The sequence below is a fragment of the Hyla sarda genome, chromosome 2 (assembly GCF_029499605.1).
Source record: "Hyla sarda isolate aHylSar1 chromosome 2, aHylSar1.hap1, whole genome shotgun sequence".
NCBI lineage: Eukaryota > Metazoa > Chordata > Amphibia > Anura > Hylidae > Hyla > Hyla sarda.
This window is the reverse complement of record NC_079190.1, coordinates 514,131,696-514,149,673: the sequence shown is the minus strand read 5'-3', so window position 1 is coordinate 514,149,673 and position 17,978 is coordinate 514,131,696. Positions and strand designations below refer to the sequence as shown.

Here is a 17,978-nt window from a genome sequence, read left to right as displayed (position 1 = left end):
TTGTGATCTAGGCATTATATTCTTATACAGATTAGTAGTTAGGTACTACACGTGGAATGCACAGTGTTTTGTGTCTACACAGTGGAAAGTCCTCTCCGAGGTAGAGGTCTGTAGGAATATCACCGGTGACCTCGGGAAGATCAGGTCTTTGGAGTATGGCAGTCTTGGTACCAGTAGGGCTTCTCTCCTATGGAGAGGGTTTTGTTTTGATGTGCCCTAGGTACTAGACCTTTTGGGCAGAGTACCCTTGTTTTGGTAAGGAACGGTGATATAGGGACAGGGTTAGGGTGATAGTAGGGTCAGTTTATTTTTAGGGATAATGGTAGGGAGAGAAGTAGGGTGGAGTTAGGGAAAGAATATTAATTTTGTATGTATCAGGATTGCCATTCTTCTTCTTGGTGGTGGGTAATGCATGTGCACCATAGCTTTTTGTTTTGTTTTCAGATGTTAAAGGAGAACTCCAGAATAGAAAAATTGTCCTCCATACTGACAGCAGTAAAAAAAAAATAGATAGATACATACCTTTCCTTCGCTCCAACGATGCCTCGGGTAACCCACTCCGGTCTCTGCCGTGATCCTCTTCCTGCACTCAGCCAATAACCGGCTGCAGCGAAGTCTCGACTCCGCCGGCGATAGGCTGAGCGGCAGTGTGACGTTTTCGGCCCTGGCACCTGCTGAGTGCAGTATGACTCGCCGACCACCGGCAACTGGGAAGAGGATCGTGGCGGCACCGGGGGGGGGGGGGGGGGGGAGGAAGCGAAGGAAGGTATGTATCTATCTATTTTTTTTTTTTTTTTATCACTGCCGGCAGTATGGAGGAATATTTTTCTATTCTGGAGTTCTCCTTTAAGGTTATGAAGGGCTTACAGGCACCGAACTTGGGCCTAAAGTGGGTGTATTGTTTGGTTTATTTGTGCATTTGGTGCATTTGTGGGTGGTGGTGGTTGTTTGTTTTGGTGGACCTGCCATGGGTCAGTTGTGGACTGCACATTGAGGACTATGAACTGTATGGACTCTGACCCATGTACAGGAGGGCGGTTGGTGTGGGTGAAGGGACAGTTTAGAGTAGGTTGTTTTATTATATTTGTAGGTGTGTTTTCTGTATTTGTAGGTGTGTTTTCTGTATTTGTAGGTGTGTTTTCTGTATATTTAGGTGGATATATAGTGTATATAGTTTATATGTATAATATGTTATATTTTTGTTTATCTTATATTATGGCAGTCGAACCAGTTTATTTTTGTAGTCATTTTTCTTTGGTATTTTTGTATCCCGTTGTGGATTTAGTTTTCTTTGGTCTAGGTCTCGTAGGTAAAATGTAGTTAAGATAAGTATATGTGTGTGTGTGTGTGTGTCCATGTGATATTGTATTATTGTTATTTATGAAAAAAAAATGTGTAGTGGTAGTGCTTGTTGTGTTTTCCGTTTGCAATGTGTGTTTTCCCAAGTCTTGGTGGTTTTTAGTTACAGCTAAATAGTGCTATTTTTATGTTTCTTTTTTGGTAATGCAAGTTGAGCAGGCATGTGATTGTGTTGTTAGATATTTGGTTGTAGCTGGCACTCACCATTCAGGTATCTTTATTGTGGATATTGGTGCAGGTACATTCTCACAGCGGGCAGGATGCAGAGGCAGGGATGTCGGGACAGCACTGTTTCGCGCTCAGCGGTATCGGCTAGTGGAAGCACCCGCTGAGCGCAAAACAGTGCTGTCCCGACATCCCTACCCCTGCATCCTGCCCGCTGTAAGAATGTACCTGCACCAATATCCACAATAAAGATACCTGAATGGTGAGTGCCAGCTACTGTCTTTTCTTCGGATTACTGTATTTCTGTATGTATACTGGCTACGCGCACCACCGCAATCAGGTTAGGTGCTAGAAGTGGAACTCTACATCCCCTATCGCAGACCTTGCTGCATACTACTAGTGGTGTATGTGCCGGTGTTACTGACTTTCTCTATTGCAGATATTTGGTTGTGTAAGGTGCGTTTCTAGTATTTTTAGGGAAAACTGGGCTGGCTTGATTTAGGTTCTTTTATTTGAAATGTAAAGTTTGGGTTTATGTTATTTCATGTTGTTGTTTTCAGTTATGGCAAAGTTGTGCTGGTTTTGTGATGGTTATGATTTATATGTATCTAATAAAAAAGATTTACCGGATGTAAGATAAAGTAACTTGTGTTCATATCCTGTAACATCAGTAGTTAACAGAATAGCTTTTGTTTTGGAGCATAAGATTTCACCACAGGACACATTAGATCACTATTCTTCACCTCACTATTGTCTGTGATTACATTGTGGTTTGCAGTTATTAGTATCAGTGTTTTGCACAAAAGCCTTTTTATATATTTATGAAAATCTTTCCAAGACCAACAAACATTAATAGCTGCCATGACTTGTAGGATCCACCCAGTTATGTGCTGGCGGTGACATGGAGTGTGGGACATAAACACCAATCCTCAGATCTCCTACTGATCTGCTGTCACGATTCGGCTTACGGGTTGTGGATCCGCTGTGTCAGCGAGGGATTGGCGTGGACCGTGCTAGTGGACCGGTTCTAAGAGGCTACTGGTTTTCACCAGAGCCCGCCGCAAAGCGGGATGGTCTTGCTGCGGCAGTAGCAACCAGGTCGTATCCACTAGCAACGGCTCAACCTCGCTGACTGCTGAGAAGGCGTGGGACAGAAGGACTAGGCAGAGGCAAGGTCAGACGTAGCAGAAGGTCGGGGGCAGGCGGCAAGGTTCGTAGTCAGGATGGATAGCAGAAGTTCAGGTACACAGACTTTGGACACACTAAACGCTTTCACTGGCACAAGGCAACAAGATCCGGCAAGGGAGTGCAAGGGAGGAGATCAGATATAGCCAGGGAGCAGGTGGGAGCCAATTAAGCTAATTGGGCCAGGCACCAATCATTGGTGCGCTGGCCCTTTAAGTCGCAGAGAGCTGGCGCGCGCGCGCCCTAGAGAGCGGAGCCGCGCGCGCCAGCACATGACAGCAGGGGACCGGGACGGGTAAGTGACCTGGGATGCGATTCGCGAGCGGGCGCGTCCCGCTGTGCGAATCGCATCCCCGACGGCCATGACAGTGCAGCGCTCCCGGTCAGCGGGACTGACCGGGGCGCTGCGGGGAGAGAGACGCCGTGAGCGCTCCGGGGAGGAGCGGGGACCCGGAGCGCTAGGCGTAACAGTACCCCCCCCTTAGGTCTCCCCTTTTCTTTGACCGGTAACTGCCTCCCCTGGGATGAGGACATCGGGAAAGAATGGAGGGTTTCCTCAATGGCAGGCAGTACAGCAGGAGTGGGAATGGGGAGGGAGGGCAGAGGGCGAAGCCTGGCACGGGGCAGTGTGACACCAGGACGGGGGCCATGAGGAGGCACTGAGGTTTGCCTGACGGGACTGGGAGGGGGGGAGAGGCACTTCCTATGGCAGGCAGAGTCCCAGTTCTTGATCTCCCCGGTGGTCCAATCAAGGGTGGGGGAATGAAGCCGGAGCCATGGCAGACCGAGGAGGACCTCAGAGGTACAGTTGGGTAGGACGAAGAGCTCAATCACTTCGCGATGGGGTCCGATACACATCAGGAGGGGTTCTGTGCGGTAACGCACAGTGCAATCCAGTCTGACTCCATTGACCGCGGAAATGTAGAGCGGCTTGACGAGACGGGTCACCGGGATGCGGAATTTATTCACAAAAGATTCCAAAATAAAATTCCCGGAGGCACCAGAGTCCAAGCAGGCCACGGCTGAGAGGGAGGAGTTGGCTGAAGGAGAAATCCGCACGGGCACCGTGAGACGTGGAGAAGCAGACTTAGAACCAAGAGACGCCACACCCACGTGAGCTGGGTGCGTGCGTGCGTTTCCCAGACGTGGAGGACGGATAGGGCAATCCACAAAGAAATGCTCGGTACTGGCACAGTAAAGACAGAGATTTTCTTCCCTACGGCGATTCCTCTCTTCCTGGGTCAGGCGAGACCGATCCACTTGCATGGCCTCCTCGGCGGGAGGCCCAGGCGTAGATTGCAACGGATGCTGTGGGAGAGGTGCCCAGAGATCTAAGTCTTTTTCCTGGCGGAGCTCTTGGTGTTGCTCAGAAAAACGCATGTCAATGCGGGTAGCCAAATGGATGAGCTCTTGCAGGTTGGCAGGAACCTCTCGTGCGGCCAGCACATCCTTGATGCGACTGGATAGGCCTTTTTTAAAGGTCGCGCAGAGAGCCTCGTTATTCCATGATAACTCGGAAGCAAGAGTACGAAATTGGATGGCGTACTCGCCCACTGAAGAATTACCCTGGACCAGGTTCAACAGGGCGGTCTCGGCAGAAGAAGCTCGGGCTGGCTCCTCGAAGACACTCCGGACTTCAGCGAAGAAGGCCTGGACTGTGACTGTGGCAGGATCATTGCGGTCCCAGAGCGGTGTGGCCCAAGACAAGGCCTTTCCTGAAAGAAGGCTTACTACGAACGCCACCTTAGACCGTTCTGTAGGAAACAAGTCCGACAACATCTCCATATGCAGGGAACACTGAGACAAAAATCCACGGCAGAGTTTAGAGTCCCCATCAAATTTGTCCGGCAGGGACAAGCGAAGGCTAGGAGCGGCCACTCGCTGCGGAGGAGGTGCAGGAGCTGGCGGAGGAGATGGTTGCTGCTGTAGCAGAGGCAGAAGTTGCTGTAACATGGCGGTCAACTGCGACAGCTGCTGTCCTTGTTGGGCAATCTGCTGCGATTGCTGAGCGACCACCGTGGGAAGGTCAGCGAGACTTGGCAGCGGCACCTCAGCGGGATCCATGGCCGGATCTACTGTCACGATTCGGCTTACGGGTTGTGGATCCGCTGTGTCAGCGAGGGATTGGCGTGGACCGTGCTAGTGGACCGGTTCTAAGAGGCTACTGGTTTTCACCAGAGCCCGCCGCAAAGCGGGATGGTCTTGCTGCGGCAGTAGCAACCAGGTCGTATCCACTAGCAACGGCTCAACCTCGCTGACTGCTGAGAAGGCGTGGGACAGAAGGACTAGGCAGAGGCAAGGTCAGACGTAGCAGAAGGTCGGGGGCAGGCGGCAAGGTTCGTAGTCAGGATGGATAGCAGAAGTTCAGGTACACAGACTTTGGACACACTAAACGCTTTCACTGGCACAAGGCAACAAGATCCGGCAAGGGAGTGCAAGGGAGGAGATCAGATATAGCCAGGGAGCAGGTGGGAGCCAATTAAGCTAATTGGGCCAGGCACCAATCATTGGTGCGCTGGCCCTTTAAGTCGCAGAGAGCTGGCGCGCGCGCGCCCTAGAGAGCGGAGCCGCGCGCGCCAGCACATGACAGCAGGGGACCGGGACGGGTAAGTGACCTGGGATGCGATTCGCGAGCGGGCGCGTCCCGCTGTGCGAATCGCATCCCCGACGGCCATGACAGTGCAGCGCTCCCGGTCAGCGGGACTGACCGGGGCGCTGCGGGGAGAGAGACGCCGTGAGCGCTCCGGGGAGGAGCGGGGACCCGGAGCGCTAGGCGTAACATCTGCTATCTGTGAGATATGGATCAGGACAAAAAGTATATACAATTGTAGAGATTTCTGCAAACCTATTAAAAATGAAATGAATAAAATTTAGCATAGACTTAAAGGGGTACTCCGCCCCTAGACATCTTATCCCCTATCCAAAGGATAGGGGATAAGATGTAAGATCGCCGGGGTCCCGCTGCTGGGGACCCCGGGGATCGCTGCTGCAGCACCCTTCTATCATTACTGCGCAGAGCGAGATCGCTCTGCACGTAATGACGGGCAATACAGGGGCCGGAGCATCGTTACGTCACGGCTCCGCCCCTTGTGATGTCACGGCCCGCCCCGTCAATACAAATCTATGGGAGGGGGCGTGGCAGTCGTCACGCACCCTGCCATAGACTTGCATTAAGGGGACGGGCCGTGATGTCATGAGGGGCGGAGCCATGACGTCACACTGCTCCGGCCCCTGTATCGCCCGTCATTACGCACAGAGCGAACTCGCTCTGTGCAGTAATGATGGCGGGGTGCCGCAGCGGCGATCCCCGGGGTCCCCAGCAGCGGGACTGCGGCAATCTAACATCTTATCCCCTATCCTATAGGGGATAAGATGCCAGGGGCGGAGTACCCCTTTAAGTATTCATAGCCTGTGTTATAACACATAATATTTAACCATGGCTCCTCCCATTTTCTTGATCATCTCGGAGATGTTTCCCCACCCTGATTGGAGTCACCAGTGGTAAACTCAGCTGATTGGACAAGACACAGCCCTGTCTATATAAGATCTCACAGCTGACTATGTATTTCAGAGCAAACACCAAGACATGAGGGGGAAAGAACTGCCTGTACAGCTCAGACACAACCCTGTCTATATAAGGTTTCACAGCTGACAATATATCAGAGCAAACACCATGAGGGGGAAAGAACTGCCTGTAGAGCTCAGACACAGCCCTGTCTATATAAGATCTCACAGCTGACAATGTATATCAGAGCAAACACCGAGCCATGAGCGGGAAAGAACTGCCTGTAGAGCTCAGACACAGCCCTGTCTATATAAGATCTCACAGCTGACAATATATATTAGAGCAAACACCAAGCCATGTGGGGGAAAGAAATGCCTGTAGAGCTCAGACACAGCCCAGTCTATATAAGGTCTCACAGCTGATAATGTATATCAGAGCGAACACCAAGCCATGAGGGGGAAGAACTGCCTGTTGAGCTCAGACACAGCCCTGTCTATATAGGATCTCACAGCTGACAATGTATATCAGTGCAAACACCAAGACATCAGGAAGAAAGAACTGCCTGTAGAGCTCAGACACAGTCATGTCTATTAGTGTTGCTCGCGAATATTCGCAATTCGAATATTATTCGCGAATATCGCATATTCGCGAATTCGCGAATTTCGCGAATATAGCGCTATATATTCGTAATTACGAATATTCGTTTTTTTTTTTTTTTTCTTTTTTTTTTTTCTTCACAGTACACATCACAGTGATCATCCCTCTCTGCTTCCAGCTCGTGTGGTGTAAAGAAGGCTCTAATACTACTGTGTGAGACTGGCGTGCGAAAATTCGCATATGAGAAAATTCGCATATGCTAATTTTCGCATATGCGAATTTGCGCGTATGCTAATTTTGTATTTGCTAATATTCACATATGCTAATTTTCGCATACGCGAATATTCGCATATGCGAAAATATAACGAATATGCGAATATTCGCGAATATATGACGAATATTCGTCCATATATTCGCGAATATTCGCGAATTCGAATATGGCCTATGCCGCTCAACACTAATGTCTATATAAGATCTCACAGATGACAATGTATATCAGAGAAAACACCAAGCCATGAGAAGGAAAGAACTGCCACTAGAGCTCAGAGACAGGATTGTGTTGAGACAGAGATCCGGAGAAGGGGACAACAAGATTTCTTCTGCACTGAAACTTCCCAAGAGCTCAGTGGCCTCCATAATTCTTACATGGAAGAAGAAGGAACAACCAGGAGTCTTCCTAGAGCTGCCGCCTGACCAAACTAAGTAATGGAGGGAGAAGTGTCTTGGTTAGAGAGGAGACCAAGAACCCATTGGTCACCTGGCTGACCTCCAAAGATCCTGTGTGCAGATGGGAGAAACTTCCAGAAGGTCCAGAACCATCAATGCAGCCTCCACAGTGTGGGCTTTATGGGAGAAAGAAGCTTCTCCTTAGTAATAACACATGGAAGATGCCTGGAGATCACAATAATGATCAGACTGTGAGAAACAAGATTCTCTGCTTTGACGAGACTAAGACTGAAGTTTCTGTCCTAAATTCTAAACATCATGTCTGAAGGAAACCAGGTACTGCCTATCGCCTGCCCAATGCTAGTGTTGAGCGGCATAGGCCATATTCGAATTCGCGAATATTCGCGAATATATGTACGAATATTCGTCATATTCGCGAATATTCGCATATTCGTAATATTCTCATTTTATTTTTGCATATGCGAATATTCGCGTGTGCGAAAATTAACATATGCGACAATTCGCATATGCGAAAATTAGCATATACAAATTTTCGCATATGCGAAAATTCGCACACCGGTCTCACACAGTAGTATTAGAGCCTTCTTACACCACATAAGCTGGAAGCAGAGAGGGATGATCACTGTGATGTGTACTGTGAAAAAAAAAATAAATAAATAAATAAAAAAACGAATATTCGTAATTACCAATATAAGCGCTATATTCGCGAATATTCGCGAATTCGCGAATATGCGATATTCGTGAATAAAATTCGAATTGCGAATATTCGCGAGCAACACTACCCAATACCATCCCTACAGTGATCATGGTGGGGGCAGCATCATGTCTGGAGGAAACCAGGCACTGCCCATCACCTGCCCAATACCATCCCTACAGTGATCATGGTGGGGGCAGCATCATGTCTGGAGGAAACCAGGTACTGCCCAATACCATCCCTACAGTGATCATGGTGGGGGCAGAATCATGTCTGGGGGAAACCAGGCACTGCCCATCACCTGCCCAATACCATCCCTACAGTGATCATGGTGGGGGCAGCATCATGTCTGGGGGAAACCAGGCACTGCCCATCACCTACCCAATACCATCCCTACTGTGATCATGGGGGGGGGGGGCAGCATCATGTCTGGGGGAAACCAGGTACTACCCATCACCTACCCAATACCATCCCTACAGTGATCATGGTGGGGGCAGCATCATGTCTGGAGGAGACCAGGCACTGCCCATCACCTGACCAATACCATCCCTACAGTGATCATGGTGGGGGCAGCATCATGTCTGGGGGAAACCAGGTACTGCCCATCACCTGCCCAATACCATCCCTACAGTGATCATGGTGGGGGCAGCATCATGTCTGGAGGAAACCAGGTACTGCCCATCACCTGCCCAATACCATCCCTACAGTGATCATGATGGGGGCAGCATCATGTCTGGGGGAAACAAGGCACTGCCCATCACCTGCCCAATACCATCCCTACAGTGATCATGGTGGGAGCAGCATCATGACTGGAGGAAACCAGGTACTGCCCATCACCTGCCCAATACCATCCCTACAGTAATCATGGTGGGGGCAGCATCATGTCTGGAGGAAACCAGGTACTGCCCATCACCTGCCCAATACCATCCCTACAGTGATCATGGTGGGGGCAGCATCATGTCTGGGGGAAACAAGGCACTGCCCATCACCTGACCAATACCATCCCTACAGTGATCATGGTGGGGGCAGCATCATGTCTGGAGGAAACCAGGCACTGCCCATCACCTGCCCAATACCATCCCTACAGTGATCATGGTGGGGGCAGCATCATGTCTGGAGGAAAGCAGGCACTGCCCATCACCTGCTCAATACCATCCCTACAGTGATCATGGTGGGAGCAGCATCATGACTGGAGGAAACCAGGTACTGCCCATCACCTGCCCAATACCATCCCTACAGTGATCATGGTGGGGGCAGCATCATGTCTGGGGGAAACCAGGCACTGCCCATCACCTGCCCAATACCATCCCTACAGTGATCATGGTGGGGGCAGCATCATGTCTGGGGGAAACCAGGCACTGCCCATCACCTGCCCAATACCATCCCTACAGTGATCATGGTGGGGGCAGTATCATGTCTGGAGGAAACCAGGCACTGCCCATCACCTGCCCAATACCATCCCTACAGTGATCATGGTGGGGGCAGCATCATACTGTGGGGAAAGGGAGACTGTTGGGGTTGAGGGAAAGCTAAATGGAGCAAAGTACATTCATATTAAACGTTTATACTAACAGATTCTGCATTATTACAAACAATTGGTCCCCTAACAGGGAGAACCATAAACCCACGGATTAGGTAGTGCCAGCCTCTCCCCTTTTTCAGACTTCCTCCTCTGCACAGTCTCCAATTTAATTTGAGCATGGCAACCCTTCAAATTAGCTCACAAAACAAGCTGTTAATCTTATAAAAATATGGCAAAGACACTTAGATCCAGATTGTGAAGTAAGTAAAGCAGCTGGGGCATCCAGATCATCATTACAAGATTACCTCTGCCTACAAATGACAAGGACAATTTACACCAGGCCTCCAGCTTCCGCTGAAGTTTAGACAGTAGAGGGGGTTAAATTCAGTCTCTTAAAATCAGGTACCTGGTTCGACACTGTAACCCCCAAATACTTAAACTCCCATACTACCTCCAGCTTCATCCCATCCAATGAAGGCCCATCCCCTGACACAGGCATCAACATAGACTTGGACCAATTAAAGGAATACTCCGCCCCTAGACATCTTATCCCCCATGCAAAGCATTTGGGATAAGATGTCTGATTAGGGGGGGTCCCACAGCTGGGACACCCGCAATTTCTGTGCAGCACCCGACGTTCTTTTGGGAGGCTGAGTGCGGGCTGCGGGGGTTGTGATGTCACGGGCACACCCCTTGTGGCATTTCACCACTCCCCCTCAATGCAAGTCTATGAGAGGGGGGGCATGGCATAGACTTGCTGTGAGGGGGCGTGGCATCACGCCATGAGGGGTATGCCCATAACGTCACGACCCCCGCTGCCCGCTCAAAGCATTCAGAACATTTTGCTGGGGCAGCGGAGTACCCCTTTAATGGTCAAGCCAGAGAATTGACCAAAACTGGTAATGACAGACATGGAGACAGGCAAGGAGGTAGGAGCAGAGCCCAAAAACAGAAGAGCATCTTTAGCGTAGAGGTCGACCTTTTTCTCAATCTCACCCCAGCGAAACCCAGACACACCGGGATGAGCACGTAGTGCCACTGCCAGTGGCTCTATCTCCAAGGCAAACAACAAAGGGGAGAGTGGGCACCCCTGCCTCATCACCCTCCCCAAGGCAAAGGGCTCTGAGAAGCAGCCATTAACCTGCATCCTGGCCGTAGGGGCATAATACAGTAAGCAGACCCGGAAAAGGAACCCCTCCCCTATTCCAAACCGGTCAACACTGCCCATAAATAATCCCACTCAACGCTGTGAAATGCCTTAGCTAAATTCAAGGAGCAGATCGCTCAGTCAGCGGGGTTATCTATGGGTAGCTGGAGAGTAAGATATAGTCTACGAATATTAAAAATGTACTCCGCCCCTAAAAATCCTATTCCCTATCCAAAGGATAGGGGATAACATATTTGATCGTGGGGTGGCAGCAGTCGTAAGGTCACGCCATGCCCCCTCATGACGTCATGCCAGGCCCTCTCAGTTCATGTCTATGGAAGGGGACGTGACCTTGACATCAGTGGGGAGCAAAGAGATGGGCCATTACGACTCAATGGACTTAATGTCAACAATGGATTCTTACCAGGCTTTAAGATAACTGCCATAATAGCCTCCGGCATACCATCAGAAGTTGGGGTACAGACATATTCTTAAAAATAACCTGATCCAGAGCGCTCTGGATCACAGTCTGGGCTGAATGTTTATCTTCCAACAAGACAATGAACCTAAGCAGAAGGCCAGGACAACACAGGAGCGGCTTAGGGACAATCTGTGAATGTCCTTGAGTGGCCCAGCCAGAGCCCGAACCCAATGGAACATTTCTGGTGAGACTGAAATATGGCTTCACCGACAGTCCCCATTCAACCTGACAGAGCTGAGAGGATCTACAGAGAAAGACTTCTGGATACATTGTATGTAGTGACCGGGGGGTAAAGACTTTCTGGATACATTGTATATAGTGACCGGGGTGAAGACTTTCTGGATACATTGTATATAGTTATTAGAGGTGAAGACTTTCTGTATACATTGTATATAGTGACCGGGGGTGAAGACTTTCTGGATACATTGTATATAGTAACCGGGGGTGAAAACTTTCTAGATACATTGTATATAGTGACCAGGGTGAAGACTTTCTGGATACATTGTATATAGGGACTGGGAGTGAAGACTTTCTGGATACATTGTATATAGTGACCAGGGGTGAAAACTTTCTGGATACATTGTATATACTGACCGGGAGTGAAGACTTTCTGGATACATTGTATATAGTGACTGGGGGTGAAGACTTTCTGGATACATTGTATATAGTGACCGGGGGTGAAGACTTTCTGGATACAATGTATATAGTGACCGGGAGTGAAGACTTTCTGGATACATTGTATATAGTTACTGGGGGTGAAGACGTTCTGGATATATTGTATATAGTGACCGGGGGTGAAGACGTTCTGGATACATTGTATATAGTGACCAGGGGTGAAGACTTTCTGGATACATTGTATATAGTGATCGGGGGTGAAGACTTTCTGGATACATTGTATATAGTGACCGGGGGTGAAGACTTTCTGGATACATTGTATATAGTGACCGGGGTGAAGACTTTCTGGATACATTGTATATAGTGACCGGGGGTGAAGACTTTCTGGATACATTGGATATAGTGACCGGGGTGAAGACTTTCTGGATACATTGTATATAGTGATCGGGGGTGAAGACTTTCTGGATACATTGTATATAGTGACTGGGGGTGAAGACTTTCTGGATACATTGTATATAGTGACCGGGGGTGAAGACTTTCTGGATACATTGTATATAGTGATCAGGGGTGAAGACTTTCTGGATACATTGTATATAGTGACCGGGGTGAAGACTTTCTGGATACATTGTATATAGTGACCAGGGTGAAGACTTTCTGTATACATTGTATATAGTGATCGGGGGTGAAGACTTTCTGGATACATTGTATATAGTGATCGGGGTGACGACTTTCTGGATACATTGTATATAGTGATCGGGGTGAAGACTTTCTGTATACATTGTATATAGAGACCGGGGTGAAGACTTTCTGGATACATTGTATATAGTGACCGGGGTGAAGACATTCTGGATACACTGTATATAGTGACCGGGGTTAAGACTATCTGGATACATTATATATAGTGACCGGGGGTGAAGACTTTCTGGATACATTGTATATAGTGACCGGGGGTGAAGACTTTCTGGATACATTGTATATACTGACCGGGGTGAAGACTTTCTGGATACATTGTATATAGTGACCGGGGTGAAGACTTTCTGGATACATTGTATATAGTGACCAGGGTGAAGACTTTCTGTATACACTGTATATAGTGACCGGGGTGAAGACTTTCTGGATACATTGTATATAGTGACCGGGGGTGAAGACTTTCTGGATACATTGTATATAGTGACCGGGGTGAAGACTTTCTGGATACATTGTATATAGTGACCGGGGGTGAAGACTTTCTGGATACATTGTATATAGTGACCGGTGGTGAAGACTTTCTGGATACATTGTATATAGTGACCGGGGGTGAAGACTTTCTGGATACATTGTATATAGTGATTGGGGGGGTGAAGACTTTCTGGATACATTGTATATAGTGACCGGGGTGAAGACTTTCTGGATACATTGTATATAGTGACCGGGGGTGAAAACTTTCTAGATACATTGTATATAGTGACCAGGGTGAAGACTTTCTGGATACATTGTATATAGGGACTGGGAGTGAAGACTTTCTGGATACAGTGTATATAGTGACCAGGGGTGAAAACTTTCTGGATACATTGTATATACTGACCGGGAGTGAAGACTTTCTGGATACATTGTATATAGTGACTGGGGGTGAAGACTTTCTGGATACATTGTATATAGTGACCGGGGGTGAAGACTTTCTGGATACAATGTATATAGTGACCGGGAGTGAAGACTTTCTGGATACATTGTATATAGTGACTGGGGGTGAAGACGTTCTGGATATATTGTATATAGTGACCGGGGGTGAAGACGTTCTGGATACATTGTATATAGTGACCGGGGGTGAAGACTTTCTGGATACATTGTATATAGTGATCGGGGGTGAAGACTTTCTGGATACATTGTATATAGTGACCGGGGGTGAAGACTTTCTGGATACATTGTATATAGTGACCGGGGTGAAGACTTTCTGGATACATTGTATATAGTGACCGGGGGTGAAAACTTTCTGGATACATTGTACATAGTGACCGGGGTGAAGACTTTCTGGATACATTGTATATAGTGATCGGGGGTGAAGACTTTCTGGATACATTGTATATAGTGACTGGGGGTGAAGACTTTCTGGATACATTGTATATAGTGACCGGGGGTGAAGACTTTCTGGATACATTGTATATAGTGACCGGTGGTGAAGACTTTCTGGATACATTGTATATAGTGACCGGGGGTGAAGACTTTCTGGATACATTGTATATAGTGATTGGGGGGTGAAGACTTTCTGGATACATTGTATATAGTGACCGGGGTGAAGACTTTCTGGATACATTGTATATAGTGACCGGGGGGTGAAGACTTTCTGGATACATTGTATATAGTGACCGGTGGTGAAGACTTTCTGGATACATTGTATATAGTGACCGGGGGTGAAGACTTTCTGGATACATTGTATATAGTGATTGGGGGGTGAAGACTTTCTGGATACATTGTATATAGTGACCGGGGTGAAGACTTTCTGGATACATTGTATATAGTGACCGGGGTGAAGACTTTCTGGATACACTGTATATAGTGACCGGGGTTAAGACTATCTGGATACATTGTATATAGTGACCGGGGTGAAGACTTTCTGGATACATTGTATATAGTGACCAGGGTGAAGACTTTCTGTATACACTGTATATAGTGACCGGGGTGAAGACTTTCTGGATACATTGTATATAGTGACCGGGGGTGAAGACTTTCTGGATACATTGTATATAGTGACTGGGGGTGAAGACGTTCTGGATATATTGTATATAGTGACCGGGGGTGAAGACGTTCTGGATACATTGTATATAGTGACCGGGGGTGAAGACTTTCTGGATACATTGTATATAGTGATCGGGGGTGAAGACTTTCTGGATACATTGTATATAGTGACCGGGGGTGAAGACTTTCTGGATACATTGTATATAGTGACCGGGGTGAAGACTTTCTGGATACATTGTATATAGTGACCGGGGGTGAAGACTTTCTGGATACATTGTATATAGTGACCGGGGTGAAGACTTTCTGGATACATTGTATATAGTGATCGGGGGTGAAGACTTTCTGGATACATTGTATATAGTGACTGGGGGTGAAGACTTTCTGGATACATTGTATATAGTGACCGGGGGTGAAGACTTTCTGGATACATTGTATATAGTGACCGGGGGTGAAGACTTTCTGGATACATTGTATATAGTGATCAGGGGTGAAGACTTTCTGGATACATTGTATATAGTGACCGGGGTGAAGACTTTCTGGATACATTGTATATAGTGACCGGGGTGAAGACTTTCTGGATACATTGTATATAGTGACCAGGGTGAAGACTTTCTGTATACATTGTATATAGTGATCGGGGGTGAAGACTTTCTGGATACATTGTATATAGTGATCGGGGTGAAGACTTTCTGGATACATTGTATATAGTGATCGGGGTGAAGACTTTCTGTATACATTGTATATAGAGACCGGGGTGAAGACTTTCTGGATACATTGTATATAGTGACCGGGGTGAAGACTTTCTGGATACACTGTATATAGTGACCGGGGTTAAGACTATCTGGATACATTATATATAGTGACCGGGGGTGAAGACTTTCTGGATACATTGTATATAGTGACCGGGGGTGAAGACTTTCTGGATACATTGTATATACTGACCGGGGTGAAGACTTTCTGGATACATTGTATATAGTGACCGGGGTGAAGACTTTCTGGATACATTGTATATAGTGACCAGGGTGAAGACTTTCTGTATACACTGTATATAGTGACCGGGGTGAAGACTTTCTGGATACATTGTATATAGTGACCGGGGTGAAGACTTTCAGAATACATTGTATATAGTGACCGGGGGTGAAGACTTTCTGGATACATTGTATATAGTGACCGGGGGGGGGGGGGGTGAAGACTTTCTGGATACATTGTATATAGTGACCAGGGTGAAGACTTTCTGTATACATTGTATATAGTGATCGGGGGTGAAGACTTTCTGGATACATTGTATATAGTGATCGGGGTGAAGACTTTCTGGATACATTGTATATAGTGATCGGGGTGAAGACTTTCTGTATACATTGTATATAGAGACCGGGGTGAAGACTTTCTGGATACATTGTATATAGTGACCGGGGTGAAGACTTTCTGGATACACTGTATATAGTGACCGGGGTTAAGACTATCTGGATACATTATATATAGTGACCGGGGGTGAAGACTTTCTGGATACATTGTATATAGTGACCGGGGGTGAAGACTTTCTGGATACATTGTATATACTGACCGGGGTGAAGACTTTCTGGATACATTGTATATAGTGACCAGGGTGAAGACTTTCTGGATACATTGTATATAGTGACCAGGGTGAAGACTTTCTGTATACACTGTATATAGTGACCGGGGTGAAGACTTTCTGGATACATTGTATATAGTGACCGGGGGTGAAGACTTTCTGGATACATTGTATATAGTGACTGGGGGTGAAGACGTTCTGGATATATTGTATATAGTGACCGGGGGTGAAGACGTTCTGGATACATTGTATATAGTGACCGGGGGTGAAGACTTTCTGGATACATTGTATATAGTGACGGGGGGTGAAGACTTTCTGGATACATTGTATATAGTGATTGGGGGTGAAGACATTCTGGATACATTGTATATAGTGACGGGGGTGAAGACTTTCTGGATACATTGTATATAGTGATCGGGGGTGAAGACTTTCTGGATACATTGTATATAGTGACCGGGGGTGAAGACTTTCTGGATACATTGTATATAGTGACCGGGGTGAAGACTTTCTGGATACATTGTATATAGTGACCGGGGGTGAAGACTTTCTGGATACATTGTATATAGTGACCGGGGTGAAGACTTTCTGGATACATTGTATATAGTGATCGGGGGTGAAGACTTTCTGGATACATTGTATATAGTGACTGGGGGTGAAGACTTTCTGGATACATTGTATATAGTGACCGGGGGTGAAGACTTTCTGGATACATTGTATATAGTGACCGGGGGTGAAGACTTTCTGGATACATTGTATATAGTGATCAGGGGTGAAGACTTTCTGGATACATTGTATATAGTGACCGGGGTGAAGACTTTCTGGATACATTGTATATAGTGACCGGGGTGAAGACTTTCTGGATACATTGTATATAGTGACCAGGGTGAAGACTTTCTGTATACATTGTATATAGTGATCGGGGGTGAAGACTTTCTGGATACATTGTATATAGTGATCGGGGTGAAGACTTTCTGGATACATTGTATATAGTGATCGGGGTGAAGACTTTCTGTATACATTGTATATAGAGACCGGGGTGAAGACTTTCTGGATACATTGTATATAGTGACCGGGGTGAAGACTTTCTGGATACACTGTATATAGTGACCGGGGTTAAGACTATCTGGATACATTATATATAGTGACCGGGGGTGAAGACTTTCTGGATACATTGTATATAGTGACCGGGGGTGAAGACTTTCTGGATACATTGTATATACTGACCGGGGTGAAGACTTTCTGGATACATTGTATATAGTGACCGGGGTGAAGACTTTCTGGATACATTGTATATAGTGACCAGGGTGAAGACTTTCTGTATACACTGTATATAGTGACCGGGGTGAAGACTTTCTGGATACATTGTATATAGTGACCGGGGTGAAGACTTTCTGAATACATTGTATATTGTGACCGGGGGTGAAGACTTTCTGGATACATTGTATATAGTGACCGGGGGGGGGGGGTGAAGACTTTCTGGATACATTGTATATAGTGACCGGGGGTGAAGACTTTCTGGATACATTGTATATAGTGACCGGGGGTGAAGACTTTCTGGATACATTGTATATAGTGACCGGGGTGAAGACTTTCTGGATACATTGTATATAGTGACCGGTGGTGAAGACTTTCTGGATACATTGTATATAGTGACCGGGGGTGAAGACTTTCTGGATACATTGTATATAGTGATTGGGGGGTGAAGACTTTCTGGATACATTGTATATAGTGACCGG

At 47.1% G+C, this 17,978-nt stretch overlaps 1 protein-coding gene across 3 annotated transcripts in view; it reads right to left on the bottom strand.

The window, feature by feature from the left end:
* CASR (calcium sensing receptor) overlaps positions 1-17,978 on the bottom strand; it is a 262,212-nt gene that overhangs the window by 109,186 nt on the left and 135,048 nt on the right. The gene's annotated exons all lie outside the window — the stretch shown is intronic.